Source organism: Alligator mississippiensis, chromosome 10, assembly GCF_030867095.1.
Source record: "Alligator mississippiensis isolate rAllMis1 chromosome 10, rAllMis1, whole genome shotgun sequence".
In the NCBI taxonomy this organism is placed as follows: domain Eukaryota; kingdom Metazoa; phylum Chordata; order Crocodylia; family Alligatoridae; genus Alligator; species Alligator mississippiensis.
This window is the reverse complement of record NC_081833.1, coordinates 57848599-57867332: the sequence shown is the minus strand read 5'-3', so window position 1 is coordinate 57867332 and position 18734 is coordinate 57848599. Positions and strand designations below refer to the sequence as shown.

The 18734-nt window shown below is 39.3% G+C and overlaps 1 protein-coding gene across 15 annotated transcripts in view; it reads right to left on the bottom strand.

Moving 5' to 3' along the window:
* ZNF536 (zinc finger protein 536) overlaps window positions 1-18734 on the bottom strand; it is a 464250-nt gene that overhangs the window by 438973 nt on the left and 6543 nt on the right. For 6 of the 15 annotated variants that reach the window (XM_059713819.1, XM_059713830.1, XM_059713831.1 and 3 more), the window contains exons 2-3: window positions 10646-10776; window positions 1835-1885 (exon numbers count right to left, since the gene is read on the bottom strand). The exons of 4 other annotated variants lie outside the window; for them this stretch is intronic. The gene's annotated coding sequence lies outside the window, so the exon portion shown is untranslated. The remainder of the gene's footprint in view (window positions 1-1834; window positions 1886-10645; window positions 10777-18734) is intronic. 5 more of the 15 variants (XM_059713821.1, XM_059713820.1, XM_059713823.1 and 2 more) reach the window with 2 other exon arrangements.

Sequence of the window (18734 nt, the reverse complement as noted above, 5' to 3'; positions counted from 1 at the left end):
ATTAAATTACAACACTTATACTGCTGAACGAAATCTAATGCATCTTGATTGTAATCATCAACCATTCCAACATTGCCCCAAGAAGACTTTACACAGCTTATGACACAAGGATTTTTTTCACCACACTAAAATGGTTACATTTCCTTTTCCCCTAGTTTCCTTTGGAAAACCTCCATCTTTTAATAATTGTCTTCTCTGTAAATGGGACTAGAGTATAAGCATGAATGTCTTTTTGGTGTAACTAACAAATTAGTCATCATTGTACTTCAAGCAAAATTATCAGGAAAGCCCTGGGTACCAAAAATCTGTGGTTGTCGAGACTGCCTATTCTAGAAAACAGACAAAGTCAGATTGTGAAACAGCTCTAGCACATGAAGAAACCCAACAGGACACTTTTGCGTCTAAGATATTCCTGGATTTTAAGGCCAGAAAAGACCTTTATAATTATATAGTCTGACTTCTTGGATGATGGGCCAAACCATTTCACCAAGTGGTTTCTATATTGAACCCATAACTTCTGACTGAGCTCTTCAGCATCTTTCAGGAAGGCATCCAGACTGGAACTTGCAAACCAAACATTACTTGCCTTGACTACACTGTGCACTAATACAGTAGAATAAAGAAGGGAGGTCTGAAGGATATGACAAGCTAGCAGTGCACTAGACCCATACAACATATCTACGTCTCAGAAATGGGGCTGTTTCTCAGAAAAGAATTTCTGCTGCATGAGTTCTGCAAGAAGAGAGGCAGAAACAAAACCTAAAATACAAAAATCATAAGGGAAGCAGTTTTTTTATGTACAGTGCAGGGTTTCAGACAATACAGAAATTCAGCACAAAGAAAGAACACACGGCCTACGTGACACATGACAAGGCAACCCCCCCCCCCCCCCATCCCCACTGGTGTAGCCAAGTCAAATTCCAAATCTGTTCAAATGCTCTCACGCTAGTAGAGCAAAGGATGTAAAAATAATTTACACTTATCTTTATCAGTAGGTTTCAGGGTACTTTTCAAAAGCAGGCAAGAATTATTTGCCCCATTCTAAAGATTGGGAAGCAAGCAGGCTCAGATGGTTGGGAGTTAAGGCCAGACTACACCAGTGGTTTACACAAGGTTGGTGCCCTACCAGAGAGAATCTGACCCCCAAACTGGAGATTCTTGATTGGATTTGGACGGATTAAATAAGGCTTATAAAGGATGCAGGGTCAGTTTGACAGTGTGTTTTCAATAAATGAGGTATAGAAAAGACTTCTTTCATTTCTTCCCGCCCCGAGATATAAATCTCTGGCTTCAGACCCTGGCCTGTTGCATGAAAGAGAGAGAGCGTGCGATCTCTACATCTGACAATGCTTCAAAAAGTAGGCAAGATCCTTATTCAAGTGCTTGATCTGAAAGGACCATTCTGAAGTTGTGATTTTGAAAGAAAACGCACCTTCCTTTTGTGAGTTCAAGAGTATACAATAAAGCTTAACTGCAAAAAGTGGCCAGAACTAGGCTTAGCTTCAAGCCAAGAGAGAACTGAAAAGATGGCAATTGTTTATGAATTTTGTAGTATAAATGTCTGTCCTCTAGAAAGCACTCACTAAATTTCTGCCCCCTAGAAAGCATGTGGACACAGAATGATGCAATGTTGTACAGAGATACCAAGTCATTGAGGCAATTTACCATGCAAATGTAGTTACACTGCTTCCAGTGCCCAAGCTAGCTCTGAAAGCTTGCACAGCACTGTATTGTCCCATGCAGACATGCCCTCAGTACAGAAATATTCTTGGTATGGAAAACAACTAGCTGCCACTGCAGATTCTGGGGAGAAAGGTAAAACTGTACTACTTACCTCCTGGGTGAAACCCCAGCTTTCTCCAAGACACCAATCAGATCACTTGCTCTAGAAAAACAAGGAGAAAGTGAACCTGAAGAACGCTGCCATCCTCTGAAATTCCTTTGACAAAGGAAGCAAACAAAAAAAGCAGAATTTGTATTGCAGAGTTGATTATTCACAATGGAGTGGAAACATATTGGTTCAGCTTTCCAATGAGTTTGTGAGAAGAGGGGTCAATCCATGACAGAACCCCACTTGAGACAAGTTAGAGACTGGAGAATGAGAAAAAGTAGCAGCTGGAGAACAATCCTGGTGACAACATACGTTAGTTTACATTGACTAACATGTAGAAAGGCAGAAGGACCCATAGAAGCAGAAAACTGTAGTATGTTTAATATGTTGAAGACTTCAGACAGTGATCACTCCTAGCATTCTCTTAGTCCTTACGTGCATTTATCAGGTCACAATGATGCACAGGATAGTTTTATTCTTGTTAATTGATTTGAACATTTAATGATGTCATGAGCAAATTCATGGGGTTACATAACAGAAAATAAAACTCAACCGTAACTGAACTAGTTCAACATCCAAGTGAACCTGCACCAAAAGAAATCAAATCCAAAAATGCACCGCCCAACAATAGGTAGATTCAGAATCAACACACCATTTTAGACTGTATGCGCGTGTACCTACACTTTCCCCTTTCACTGAAATGGGCAAGAAAGTCTACACTCTCTCTTTTCACGTATATACACCTTAAAATGTGATTCAAATTCATCGTTCCCACACACAAGACAATTATTTGGGGGATAATGGTCCATTATTCTTCCCTTTCAGAATAAATATTCTAAATATAAGTAGCTTAGTTATCTGTTATTATGGGAAAGTTGAACAAACTAGAGTAAGAAATAGAACTGAGATGATCCTGAATATACTTTAAAATAAAAAGAAATTCTAGAGGTTTTAATAGGTAAGATTTTGTTGTGTTTTTAAAATCATTCTGCAGCTATGGTTTCAGGCATGAAAATATATGCAATCTCATAAAACATCTAATATTAGCATGCCTCTTCAAGTGCAAGTGAGTTGTCAATAAGACAATTAAGACAACATCAATAATACACACTGCATGTTATTATCTGCTATTCTAAATCTCAGCCTATCCAAATGGAAACAAAGGGTACATCTAACATTGGCACAAGCACTTTGGCACTGGTGAAATATGCAATTCTGCATGTGTTTAATGGTACTGGTACCTGTGCAGAGAAAGAATGAATTGCTTTTAAATACAGTATAAATATCTCATGTTAATGTAAAACCTGGCTCTATACAGGAGACTGTTACAATAGAAAAGTAGCAGTTCTGTGCTTAAATCAATCACATTTATCACATGATCCAAGTCAATAGAAGGACTGAATAAGTGCTATCATTGACCTTAATCAACTAACAATTGGTGTTCAGAGATCAAACATTCTAGATATAAAACCAGTTACCCCTTTAAAAATTTTAGGGATGGGGGAAGTCTTACATGCATATTCTTTCCTGACACTCCTTTTCCCCAAACTATTTAATATGCTTAAATATGACATACAATGAAGGCAAGCAAATAGACTGGCAAACTTCTGACACATTTTACAAGGTTCAGATCTTGAATGGATAGGTATACTCTACCATTTAGCAAGTGAAAAGTCTCTCTTAAACTGTAATGTTATTTTTATTGTTTTAAAATGCATCAAAAATTGTAGAAAAGTATATAATAAAAACACCATTCAATAAATTTACTTTATGGATATAACCCATTTGGGAGTGTGTGTGCTGGAAATCATGCTTCACAATAGTTAATTTAGGGCTTACTCCTTAAGTCCTTTTTCATTCAAAACTGTCATTAGGCTCAAAGGGGAGAAAGGACTACAGAATTGGGGCCTAACGTTTTTTATTTATCCATTTCAGACACTGAATGTGATTTGAAATTGAACAGAATAGATTTCCCCGTAACTAATGAACCAGATATATTCATACGATGTCGTTTCATTGATTTTACTTTGTTCTACCTATCGTTTGCATTCTCTTTTGAAGAATACATAAGGTTTGCTATACCGGATATGTCATTTACAATTATGATATCATTTACTGTTTCTTAATGTAAAGTGTGTGCTTTGTAATTGTATGCTTTCTAATGAAAGACTCCCACAAGTCTAAGTGAGCCTAAGTCTAAATTGTAATAAACCTACTCTACATTTTTGGGGAAATGGAAGAAGATTAGATTCCTTCTGAACTGGTTTGTCTGATTTTTAAAGATACCTCTTACAAAAAAATGTAGTAGGAAGAAGAGGCCAAAGAGCAGAGTTCATTTTAGACACTTTCCAAGTAAAAATCCCATTTGTATAATTGGTCATACAACACAGTTCTAGGCACTTTTTTAAAAAGCCTATTGCATTGCATAAACCATACTTCACAAGCAAGGCAGAAAATAAACACTCTAAAAGATGTAGCAATAAAATTATTCTAATAATTCTAAAGTATTTTTTAACCTGATACACTTTCTGCAATTCTATTCCATTTCCTAAATAGCCATAATGATTTAGTTAACCCTGATAATTTTCTACTGAGGCTATTTGAGTGAGTTTCTTAAATGTGTATGAAGTCACGAGTTTGTTTACTAATTTTTACTTGTCTCTGATTTATATTTTAATATTTTGTTTCTAAGTTACAATTATGCAAAATATGATTTGTTTTGGATGACTATGTGGAATGTTTACAATTATTTAATACAATTTACTTAACTATTTTGAAACCAAATGATGTGTTGAATTAAAAAAGGTTCAACACTCAAATTGCCTTCATATGCTCATTTTTCAGCATACTGCGTTGACAGATGAGGAGAGCACATTTTCATTTGTACAATACGAATGGTGCTCTACCAGGTTGCACTGATGGAATATGTGATTTTAGAATTTGTTTCACAAAAGGACAACTTTTTTTCATGAAATCAACACTCAGTTTAGCTGTCGTTACAGGACTTACCGTATGAATGCAGGAAGAGTTTAAAAATAAAAGTGTGAAGCCATATTGTTAGATATAAGTATGGAATTTTATCTGTGGACTTTAGAATATCGCAAGAGTGATTTAGCGCTGAGATTTAACCAAACATCCTAATACCACATTCTCCACTGAAATTTCCAGTCTCAGGACATCAGCCTGCACACATTGGCCAGCCCCACAGAGAAATTCAGATTTGGCTATAAGATATAATTTCCAAAACTGCATTGGTCTCTAAGTCTTCACTATAACTACTATAAGAGCACAAAAAGAAACTGTTTGGAAGGAGGGGGGCATTTTAGATCTGTGTTAATTTTCCAACAGTAATATTTCAACCAAATCCAACTATTGTCATTATTCAAGTTCAAAATAAATCCTATTGCATCTATATTCAAATGAGCAAATGACTTATCTATTCAAAACTTTGCTTTTCTCCAGTCATACTGTCAATGCAGGACACTCAAGCCAGGATTTTTAGAACTGTGCAGGTAATTAATTCAGTGACATGCAAGTAGAATTCATCCACACAAATGGTTAAATAAATTTGCAGACCTCATTTTCAAAATGTAAGGGTCCCCTTACTAGTTGTTGAAAGTGCAGCTGGGACAATATTCCTCAGGCCACTAACCTGATCATTTTAAAGTACCTCCTGGCATTGCTGATGGGTCAGAGCAGGGACCCTGAAATCTGAATGTACGGATGCTGTTAAAAACCCTTATTCTAATCTGTTTTGGTTTCTACTCCCAGTGGTTGCCTTCACTTTATAGAACTGGTAGCCTCAAGAACCAATGAAGTAACAGATCCATTGCTCGGTTTCAGATCTATTCGCCAACTAGCTGATATTTCCACCTGGAAATTCTTCTAGGACAGATGTGAATGCCTGAATCCATCCCTATGTTTTTCACAGCAGGTAATATTTGAAATTAGAATGGGTTTATATTACCTATAAACTGCAGCCTTTCCTATGGGTTTTTGACCTACAATGAAGAAAATCCCATCAAAATGGGCACTCTCAGGAGATTTCCCTCTTTTTCTGGATAAAATGTTAGACATCAGCTTGGGAGAGATCCATATCAGTGAAATCAAGCCCCACACCTTGCGCTGATTCAACTTGATGCTCCAACTTTAATACAAGACTGATCCAGGTTCAAATCACTACATATTCAGCCCCTCTCCTAGCACAGATAAACTCATCTCACATACGTTATACATATGTACTCTCTCTGCCTGGACATTTATGGCACACTCCTCCCCATCGTATCCAAGCACCTAGTTGAAACAGCATCATGTTTAGGCTGTCAGATTTCTTTGATGAATTGTTTTAAATCTATATGCATTAGAGACCAAGAAAGATTACGAGCAACATTTCTGATGTGGGAAAGGAGAAGAAAACTGCAGTGTTTTGTAGCGATGATTTCACTGAAGGAAAAAGCAGGATACTTTACTAGCCTCAGGCTTTTGGAAGGGGATTTCATAGGCTCCAAAATCACAGGACTTTCAAGGTGCCACAACAGTCTGTTCCACAAAGGCTGCTGATGTCAAAACCATTAAAAGAACATTAAATGGAATACAGTCGGGGCAGGCAGCAAAGAAGTGCTTCAGTCCCTTATTATACAGCCAAAGAATGAAATCTTCATCTCGATGAAATCAACAGCAAAGCTGCCAGTGACTTCTTCTAGGGAGCCAGGATTTTACCCTTAGCCTATAAAGCCAGGATGGTTTATTGCATCTACTTTGTCCGACCTCCTGCATAAGAGTTTCACTGAAGAATTTCTGCTTAAGTCTGGAGTGGGCCATGCCTGATCCTCCCCACCACTGTCTGGATTCAGTTAAGAACAGAGATGTGCAATTTGCCCAATCTTTATTTTTAACTGAAATTTATTTTAGACCTGGCTTTCTTTTTCTGCCACTTGGTGGAGGGAAAACCTTAGAGCTGGGGGTGCAGGCTTTGTTGCTTCCCTCAGTAGGTTTGTTGCATGATCAATAATGGACTGTGATTTGCCACATAACCTGTGCTCTGCTCCGAGCTGTGGTAGCACTGCATGGCAACAGCAAGGGTGTGACATTCTTTTCACTTCACTGACATACACACAACACACTACGCAATATTCCAGCCCTACACTATCTCTCGCAAGCATATCCTTTTGGCGAGCATAAGCAAGCTCGATGCTACAAAAAAGACAGGATGAAAGTTTTGTGAGTTTTGTCAGCGCTGTGATACGTGGCTGCTTTGGAAAGATATTACAGCAATCCAGCGTCAAACACCACTCACGTTCCCGCTGTGACAGTGAACATGGCACACTGCATAAAACAGAGTGTGCTAGTTAAACTATGTAGCTCTTGAGCAGTGCCCTCCATTAAATGTAATTGCATTATCTGACAAATAATCAATGTTCAGATGACACTCAAGAATCCCAACTGCTAATCCTGGGCTAAATGTACCTGGTATTCACTTTATTTTCAAAGTTTTCCACTCTGTCTTTGCTTCCATCCTAGCCACAAAGGAGACAGGACAGCATCACAGTCCCAGCTTGCAGTAGGAACGTGCCAACAGAGCCCTTAGAGAGGTAGTAGCTGAGCTTAATCTGTCCTCTGACAAAAAAGTGCCCCTAGCTTCTAGTGGGGAGGGAAGGACATGGCTGTTTGGTTGTGTTCGTTCTTAGGATTCATACAGTTTTCGATTCATGTTCTGTTCGGTTCAAATTTAAAATATTTGGTAAAGATCTTTTTTATTTTACCGAGTTCCAAAGTGAAAAGAAACTGCAGTGACTTTCATATCAAGGTCTGCAAAGAAAATTAAAACAGCAAATATTAATTCAAAATAACCTGTGGGAGTAAGAGCTATTTTATGGCTCTGGCCTGCTCTGATGTTACTGCATGGAGACTGGATTTTCCTGTGATTTGGCAAACTGGCCTCCTCTTGCCCCCTTTTTTCCCCCTCACCTGGCCTGTCCAGCAAATACCCTCTGAGGATCTTTCACAGCTCCTTCCTTTACTCCCATTTCACTCAAAGATCAATCTCTGCTCCCCACTCTCCTTGGACCCTAGCTCCCTGAGTTTAGATCCCAGTTGAACTCAAGTCATGAACCAGTCAAGATTGCAGGCTTGGTGTCCTCACCAGTCCTCCTAGAATCAGGCAGCAGACCTTAGAAGACCCCTCCTTACTTTCAGTTTCTGGTCTTGGAATGGATCCAGGTTGTGCACCGTATGCATCCAGGCCAGAAAACTCCTGGGTTCCACTTCTTCCCTTCTGGGAACCACTGAGTGACCCTAGCTTGTTAGCCCTAGTACCAAGACAGAAGATGGGCTTCCTGACCAGTTTCAACTTTGTAGAAGGGAGATGCTTTGCTGAAGTTTGAATGAATCCTAGTCTGAGAAGGAGCCTGTGAAATGTGGCCAGAAAAGTCAAGGTAAGAGGGAAGGAGAATAAAAAATACCCACTCGTTCATTCTAGCAAAGAAAGGGAAGCAAAGTACAATGATCTGAAATAAAAAGCTGAAATCTCCTTTAATCCTACAAAGTTGTTGTTGTTGTTGTGAGCTTTCGGGATTTTTTTTTTTTTAAAGAACTAAAATTCCAGAAAATGTAAAAGTAATGCTAACACCACAAACAACCTTTTAAAGCAGTCTGGACCCTAAATTTGATACATGGAGGTATAGAAAATATGGCTCTGTATTACCTCACTTTCCTACAGACGGATCCTGCAATATAGATTACAGCTTCTAAAACAAAAGCAACCTGAGTCAGAGGTCTGTAGGCATAGACTACTATTTCTAGTTTCAAATCGGGATCCCCTGTTCAACACACATGTCTAACCTTATCCCTATTCAGCAAAGCAATTAAGCACATGCTTAAGTCCCGCTGACTTCATGTTTAACTGCTGTGCTGATTAAAGACAGAATACGTATTTGGGGCTGAATGCACCAATGTTTGAAAAGATATGATTCACCCCTTACTTACTAACAAAGAAAAGCTCAGTAAAAGACCAACTGAAGAAACCCAGGTGGAGTTATCATACTGTAATAACATGCTTATTCATTGAACAACTTGAAATAACTGACATTCTTTACATGAATGTTAGTCTCATGTTTACAAAACATGAAACTTTACTGATGAAACAAAGAGTAAGGAACCACAAACTATTCATAATTTAACAAACTTAAGTTCCCCTCATAAATGCAATACAATTCCTAAGTTGCAGAATACCAAACTTTAAATATGTTTGGTTAAAATACTGCCTTGTTGCAAACATATAAACGAAAAAGGAAACCACAAGATCAAAAATCTTTAATTTAAAAAGAAAATGTAAATAACCCTACTTAAAAGTGTTTTATTCTTTTAAATTAATTTCTTGATCATGTATTCAAAACATAGCTTCCTTTATATTGTATATATAAACACACATACTCATAACGATATGCCATGCAGCTATTTGAAAACAGACACAAACTTTATACAATATACTAAGATAAAATAGTAATAAGTGTTAGTGGGGGGGTGTGCCTGTGCATGTGGATGTGTGGGTATAATGCATACTCCTCTACTCAGAAGTCAGCCTCCATCCATACTTCACTCTGTTAGGGCTTGGATCCTGTTCCCACTACAGTTAATGGATGTTTTACTATGGACTTTAACTGGAGCAGAAGTAGCCCTAATAGAATAATGGGTAACTGGGTTCCCTAATCGGAAGGCTTAAGTGTTAGCAATACCTCTGATAATAAACTAATAAGTTAGAAGAGCCTTCTTCACCTAAATGTCCAGCAATGATTGGACTCAATAAGGGCTAAAGATTGTTTAGAATTAATGTTCATATTTAAATACAAATTATCTTAGTAAGGTTTTTCATATTGACTATGCAGTGCTGTTAATCCTTCTTATTTCTATAGAAATTAATGATTCCTACTCAATATAGAAAAGCTATACTACTACTACGTAATGATCTCTATAGGGAGCGTACCCTAAACGGAAAGACCTGAAGGGGACTAAATTCTACATGCTGTAACTAGACAACGGAGTAATACTATGTATCCAGCTAAAGGTACAAGCAGCTTTTGAGGCAAGGATAGCTTTTGATTTAACAAGCCTAAGTTACTTCCATTTTATTCAAACAATGCTATCTGAATATAAAGAGCTGCAGAAAAGCCTACAAGAGAAGAAATTTCACAGCGTGTCTTACAAAACCTCTCCAATATGCTTAAATCAGAAAAGACTATGAGTGATACAGCGAAGGAGAAGGGCAATGCTCTTCAAACCACAGAGACCCATGCAAAACTCTCCTATAATCACCAAGCTATTCACTCACCCTTCTTCACTGTGCTACAAACTTTTCTTCTACTACTAGCACACTCCTCTGGTGACACAGCCTTCCCACATGGTGGCACAACATCCATGAAGTGGACCCAACGGAGTGCTAGTACCTAAACTTTTGCCTAATAGGCCCAGGAGTGGAGAAGGCACATTGCAGGGCCTGGATTCTTTCTTCCAGCTTCCCTCTGGCTTATTGTTTAGGTTTAGCTTTACCCACTGGTGAAAATTAAACAAAAGACAGGGCCTGAGCATATTAAAGACTAACTAGCAGATCCAAAGCCATAAACATATCACATTTTTTTTTATTCTATGCTGGCCCTGGATTTTAAAAAATGCAGACATTTCTGTTCCAGTAAAAACATAATTAAAGCACACATGATGAAATCATAAATTAGGGAGTGATATACTATTTTAATCATAACAGAAAATATCTTCTAAGAATGCATGTATTAGTTTTTATTAGAAGCAACATCAAAAAGTTACCTTTGTTGTGATCAAAGGACTAGAATTCTGTTGTACTTCTGGACCGTAACATTTTGGTTTGACTAAACTCTATGACCAACTTTCTCCAGACAGGACAATTAAACTCAGAATAGAAAATCTTCTCTCACAACCTAAAAAAATAGGCCATACGATATTAAAACTATTTGTGTATGATCTAAATTAAATGAGGTACATGAACAAATGTTATACTCTATAAGAATACCATACATCAAATGGACTAAACATTTTTATAAAGGCATCCAATCTTCTTTACATGTTCAAAGTAGCCATGGAAGAGAAGAATTTAAACTGTCATAACATACTTATCAACAAATGGTTCCCAAATCTAGTTATATGTATTTGTTTAAACAATTTACCATATTTTTACCAATCTCCTAGAAATAGTTTGCATGGTCATTCAACTCCATTTAGCAAGTTATTTCACTGAACAGAAGTGATATTTAAATTAACGATGAAATTATTTCAATAGTTATTACTATTGAAGAAATCAGTGCTAGCATCATAAAACTGGAAATGGTCCATAGTCTGTTGATGCTAAAAAAAAATAGAATACCTTTCTGAATAAAACAGTACCTTATTTCTTACAGGATTGTGGCTTTAATCTATCCTAATCTAGCAGACTGAATATTGCTGACTAAATTCAAACATAAACAAAGAGTACCCAAGTACAACTATGATTCTGACCCTGAAAACAATTACTAATATCTTTGATAAACTGACTTTGTGAAGACCACTCATGATAACAAGCACTGAAGTTGGCAATAAGTATCTGCTTTCCTGGCCCTATAAGAGTAATTACAATGTACTGGCACAGAAGACTTTGATTTTTCTAGTGCTGACCATTTCTCTAGCATATTGTAGCTACTTGGTGAAACATTGAATGAAGGTAGTCCTTGCAGATGCAGCAACACCACCAACCTCCAGTATGCAATTTGCTATGTGCCTGCTTGGGTACATAGCACCCATTAATTAGAATTTCATTCTTCTAAATGCATTATACAGTGGTTTTTTGCACTTCAGAGAAAAGGAAGTGGGGCTGCCTAGGTACTAACATCAGGCCAAGGCCTACATTGTGTGCATGAACCTTTTCCATTGCTTTCTGGGGCTCTGCAGTCATGGAAGAAAACTTGGGATGAACAGAGCCATAAGGTAGCCTTCAAGACTTATGGATTTAAACAGTCCCCTAAACAGCCATTTGTTACCAAACATATTGCAAACCAAAATAATTAAAATCCCATCTGAATGTACATCTCAAATAGCATTCTCAGTTAGATTTTTTTTTAAGTATTTAATAGATTTCATATGAACGATAACCTTTAGCTGATATTTTATTATAGTGAACATTCCAAGGAACTGATTTTATAAGCTCTCCGTAAACAGTCCTTGTTTTCTCCAATGAGAATTACTATTGCATATGCGCTGCAGACATAACCCTGTCTAGTTTAAGTCCTGCTCTCACTGCAGAGAAAAAAAGTGCCTAAAGAAAACAAGTTCCCCTAATGTCAATTTTTAAGTCTACTTTACCAAAGTATAACAGATATTCCTAAATACAGGTTAAGGGCCTGGTCTGAAAACAATGGAAGTCAACAGTGAGATGTCAATGTATTTCCATGGACTTTGAATCAGGTCATAAGAGTATTTTTTGCTACTATTTTCTCTGACAGCTATATCAGAAACATATTATTCAGTTTTAAAGATAAAATTAGACACTGTCAAGTTAATTTAGGTTTTGTAAAATCAAGGTTACAAAAAATCCAAGACCAATAGAAATGTTTCCATGATCCTTTTTTAATCCCACTGAAAACATTTTTTGTTGTAAACATTTTTGCTGGCCAAGCGTTGCAGCATTGTGCAAATGCATGGCAGCCAAAGAGAAACGGGCAAGAAACAAAAAGAGAAACCGACTAGACTGATTTCATTTTCCCAAACAGGGTAAAGCACATAAAAGAAAACAACAAAATTTGCAAATAAATAAAGTTTATTTTTTAGACAAATATTCAAATTTAATTCACTTGCTTGGTAACAGGGCAGCCAATGGAAATTGCTTTTGAAAATAAGTGTGCAAACCATCCCTGTTATGGCCAGATCTCTTCTTCTCTCCATGGAAAAGGAGGGGTGTGCTCCCACACTGCAATACAGTTCTTTGTTCCCTTACATTACAGTCATGCTCCTCTACTGGATAAGTCCAAGCAGTGCCTGTCCAAGCTCCATAACTACCTCTTCCTTTTTCCCTCTCCCCCTGCTGACCTCCCAGGTTTCTGTGTAGAAATCTGGCAGGGGGTTACTACTGGGAATCAGAGCTATATTTATTCCCCTGGCTCCCCTCCATTGCAGTTATAGAGCAGCCAGAAGGGGAACCAACCAATGCAGCATGAGATCTGCCAGAATCCTGCTGCCAGAGAAGTTGAATGAAACAAGGGTGTCTGAAGAGACAAGAGCTATCAAAGTTGATGTCTCTGTTAAAGGAAATGGGGGTTCCCCTCTGCTTGGAGTCTCACCTCACTCCCGTTCCAGAGCCCAAACAAATCCTCCTCCCTTGAACAGAGGCTTGTAAGGAAACTCTGAAGTGGGGAACCTTATGAGGCTTCTCCATAAAAAAAATGGGAGTCTCTTCATGGGAATGGAAGTATTCACATAGCTGCCTAGCTGTATCCCCTAAGGCCCGTCAGGTCTAATTATGTGATATTACACTGTAGCCACACAGTATTATTATTGCCAGTTGATTACCAGGCTCGATGTGCTCAATGCTGTACAAATAGAACTGAGATAGTTCCTCTTCCCCAAGGAGTTTATGATATAGTGGCCTAAACCCACATCTCCCACACACCCAGTGATAAGGAGTCAGGGAGAGGAGAAGGAGAGGAAATAAAGAGTGATGCACGACTGGCCTGTACATTGGCTTTGTTCTGCTCTGAAAAAAACTGGGTGACAGTAGCAACAAAAATCCATAGGCTATTCGTGGTGTGTATTATCAAGATGTGGCCTGTTCCTAGCTGACCTTTCCACTCTTCTGTTTATTGGCTCCAAGCCCCACTTCCCTGGGTCTCCTTGCTAGTCCTTGATATTGTGCTTTCTATGAGGCAGAAACAGGACCGGGCAGTACATGAGCTTCCCATCTCACTCTCCCAGGATTTCATACACATTTCAACACTGAGACACCCTGCGGCACTGATCCTACTACCCTGGTGGCTAGGGCACTTACCTGAAATCAAACCAGGTATCTCTGGGTGCATCTACACAAGACATCGATTGCGCAGTAGCCTGATACTACTGAGCAGAAACATCGCATGGCAAAAGCCATCAGATGACACTTACTGGGCAGTAGTATTAGGCTACTGTGCAGTAGTGTCACAAAAAGGCTTTCGCCGGCACTATTGCACAGTAATTCAGGTTACTGTACATTTCTTTGGCACTTGTTTATACAACTACTAACACATGCGCAGTAACCACTGCACAGTAGCATCTTGTGTAGATGCAGTCTGTTCTGCTTAATTTTGAACAGGTTTCCCACATCCCACCTGAGTGCCACAACCACCAGGTTAAAGCCGCTCACTCTGACCCAGTGAACATTTCCAAATCGTCTTTAGTAGGAAATGACTAGAGGCTGTGGGTTATGACACTTATATGTGATGCAAGACCCCTGAATATAAGAGTCCCTAGACCATATCAGGAACAACAGGAATGATTTGAAGCTAAGCCTCTTGCACCCCAGGTGAGTGCCCGGTGGCTGTAGTCAGGTGGAGAAAGGTTCTTTCTTGATTTGAACCAAAAATTCCACTCTGGACCCCAGAAACCCTTCTCCATGAAAGTTTTGTTATACCCATTTGTTATTAGTTGGGGTTCAATGAATCAGCATTTGCTGACCTAACCCCCCCCCACACACACACACAAAAGTTTCTAACTGGTTCTGGACAGAAAGACACTTTTTCCTGTGTTTGGGAAGTACTGGGAAAACTAAAGATACTACCAGAAGTAAAATAAAGAAAAAATAAAATAAAAATCTCGGGTGGTTTTATTTTCCCTATTGTTAATTTATGTAACAGCATGTGCAAGGTTCAGGTATTATGTATAGAAAATACTCGTTCATGTAGGTTTTTGCATTTAAATAAAACAGAGATTCTTATCAATTCTAACAAAATTAAAGAATATTTTGAAAAAACCCGAAATATTTTCAAAAGAGTTGATAGTAATATCTTCCACAACGGTAATGACGAGAGCAAAAAAATTCCAGTAGCTGATACAAGTTATGTTATAATAGAGCTGGACCAAGATTTTGGAGTTTCTCGTCCCACTGATTTAATTAATACCTAGAGAAATGCCATTACTGCAGCATAGTCCAGGTGAAGCTATGAAGAAGAGATCCCTTCACCCTTTGCCTTCTCAGAGATTGAGGTCCTTCTCTTTCCTTTTGTAACTGAAATAATGAAACCGGAAAAAAGTTTGATTCAAACACAATCTCTCACACTTGCTTGAGGACATGTATCCATGATACCAAAAACAATTTGGTTGTGAAATGTGTCCACGATTAAATGAGCATCTACACAAGCCTCCCTCGCCTGACTTGGGGAGGTTGTTATACCTATTGGCCCAGCCCTGGTCTGACCGAAATCACCTAATTGTCTATTGGTTTCATCGAGAGCACTGTCAGGCCCTTGAAAGGCATACCAGACTGATCCAAATTTTTCACTAATCTTCCTGCACTTTCTCATTGAACTTGGACCTATAGTTTTCCATCAAAACTCTTTGCATTAAACATTGTCTTGATGCAAAGCCAAGTGCAGCAACAGCCGGTTCAAAATGTAGGGTTTAAGCAAACTCACTGTTCAAAGAGAAGCTCAGGAGAAGCCATGCAGCTTGAAATCAGTAAAAGTACTCAAACAAAACCTTTTTTAAAAAACGCATGGAAAGATTGATTACACTAGAGATTTTTTCACCCGTGTAACTGCAGAAGGGTACACCAAAGCAACCCCCTCCTATAGATTCTCACCCCCAGTGTAGAAAATACTAGCCAGTTACAGACATCCAGCAGTTCAAGTCACTTCTTCCCTCAGCAAAGTTGATTTGCGCAAGGGATTTCACTGTTGCACCTGTGTTGCTGTCATGATGTGATACAAAACATCTGATATAAACAAGCCCTGAGTTTTACGCAGCCTTACAACTTAGGACTATTACGGAGCTCTCAAGAATCGCAGCGCGTGTCTACAGAGATGATGTTACCACTGCACAAGAATATGAAATCAAAACACTGGACATACGTGCAGCTCTATCAAAAATAAGCAGTCTTAGGAACATGAAGAGCCATGCCAAAATGCCAGCCCTTTCTAATTTAAAACTTAATCCACATCTCCCTTTCTCCACCAGACTTCTTAAGAACTTTTTTCTCCAGCAACAAACCTAGGTTTCTCTTGAACTCATTTATATTTTTTGCTTCTCTTGCCTGTCCTGTAACTTATCCCATATGTTTATTACCCTTTGCATGAAGTAATTCTGCCCGAGTTTCCTATTTACTCTGTGTTTCTTAAATTTTAAGGGGACATATTATATACCTATGCCTACCACCTGTGACAGATGATATTACAATGACAAGATTGAAGGTAACAAAGTCAGTGCAAATCTATGGAGACCAATTTATGACAGTGAAATAAAATGTTAATACAAATTATACTATCATTTAGAAAAATAAATGTAAGGCCTTCCCTGCAACCTACTGTGGTACTGCCATGCGGTTTACTCAGGTCTGATTTCCAGACTCTCACTTCCAAGACCAGCAGGAGTCAGAACTACTGAAGAGGCAATATATTTAGCCCCTGTTGCGAGGGACTGCAATGTGTTACTCCATAACACCCCCTCTAGCTGGCTGAAGAGCAGTATTGATGAGCTCAGTAGGGCTCCAGTCATCCTCAAAGAGAAGGACGGTCACTGCAACAGAACATCTCCAGGACATAAAATAGGAGGGAAGGGCTCCAACGAGAAACACGATGCTTACCAGAGTGAAAAAGTATAATAAACGCAACTATAATTAAAGTAGTATTAAGGCAGAGGCAAACTTAGGATGGAATAAAGAGTCATGGTCCCTTTAAATCTCAGTCACATTCAATGAAATCCTGGCCAAAGAAAGTTGGAAAAAACACTCCCTTCGACATCAGCAGGCCCAGGACACATTCACTGTGCCTAGGCAACATGAAGTGCCTGATTTCACTCTCTGGTCACTGACTTGTCATCTAGCCACTTCACCACCCCATCCAGTTTCTGCCGTCCATGAAACTGCATCACATCATCACTGAGTTGGGTTCCAGTTGTCTAAAGGAGACTCTAATTCAGGGTTCCTCTACCATAGGCACCTACTTTAGCCACTTAGAGCACGTCCAGACAAGCACACACGTGTGGCATGCAACACTGTGGACCTGTGTGCGGTGCCACCCACTGCACACACTGCACATGCAGACTTTCCCTACACTGTTCATTTGCAATTTGGATGGGCTGGCGGTTGACACTGGGAGATCCTGGTATCAGAAAACCCTGCAGGGTGGCGCATGTGGCGGCGCTGCACACCCAAAACCAGAGCCTGGCTAGCCAGAGCCACACTCCAGCTGCCAGCCAGGTTCCTTGCTGCAGGATAGCTGCAGCTGCAGCCCCCATGTGCCCCCAGGATCTCAGGTAAGGGTGCTGGGGCCAGCCCAGGTGCTGGCCCCAGCCTCCCCACATCCTACCGAGGCAACATGCTACGCACCAGCACATGCGCGCAGGGGTTTCCTGGGGACAAATAGCAGCGGCACACATTTGTCCCTGGTGAAATGCACATTTCCCACTTGTGGGAATGTGCTCTTAGAGTGGAATTGTGTATCTCTTTGCCTAATATATAGCCACATATGGGGACAGCACTGTTGACCCTGCCTCAGCACTGTGGACATGTAAGCACATGTATGTAGATTGAGCATGCTCTATTAGCCAAGCACTGGGCAGACATGTACTCAGGCAAATTTAGGAAAAATTAGGGATTAGGGGGAAGGAGTGAGAACTAAAGGACTGTCCCATGTGGTTGAAGCAGTTGCTCAACCAGATGTAAAATGGGACTTACGCCAGGGCTAAGCACCCCATTACTGTTATTAAGAATTACAGTATATTACAGTCATCAACGAAAAGTCCTACCATAAAAAACAGTATTGTTTATTTTACAATTTATATGAAAAGATTTGCCTTATTTTGTCTTTTGTTGAAAGACTCTCACCAGGGATCATAAATGTGCCAGCATACAGTGCAAAAGGGGTCAAACACTGATGCTGCTGGTGCTATTTTAACTGGATTTTTTAAAATTTTGTTTAAACTATAGTGGTATTTATAACAGGATTGTTTATCTTTAATATAGTTCTACCTGACCTAGTGAACTTAGCTCTTTAAAAACAATCTTGCATAGTGTATTTAGATTAAGACCTATTAAAAAAAAAATCAGTGATTTCAAAACACTTTCAAGGCCCCAAAAGCACGGCTTACTAAGATGATTATAATTAGGCTGCCACAAGTCTTTTTCTTTTTTGATGCATCTGGTTATCGAGCAAGTCCATGAGATGCACCTGAAATGTTAAGTGAATTTTAACACCTGTGAAAGATTCCAGTCTTGGAGGCTCTCCCTGCTGGGAGCCCTCTGTTTGTGTACAGAACTGGGAGAGCCGAGGAGGGGCAGATTTCTCCTCCTCGCCCTACCAATGTGCTGCTTCCGTGACCTGCATCGCTGCTGGAAACGAAAAGGTAACTTCTAATCTCCACATTGGTTCAGCACTTAGCTTTGTTGTTTGAACCTGGCAATAAAATTAACAGTGCTGTGGTGGGTTTTGTGATACACTAAGAAATGGACTGACACCACTGATTTTTTTTCATGTTGGGCACCAAACATCCATCTGATCACTACTGCTTTCAATCCCTTCTGTCCAAGGTCAGATTCTGTCTAGTGACTGAGTCAGAAAAAGTTCCTTATTCTGTTACCAATTGCATGTACCATTCAGTCACCTAACTTTACACGAGCACGGCTCATTTTTACAGTGTCCCTAGGATCATCCAATAAACATTTTCA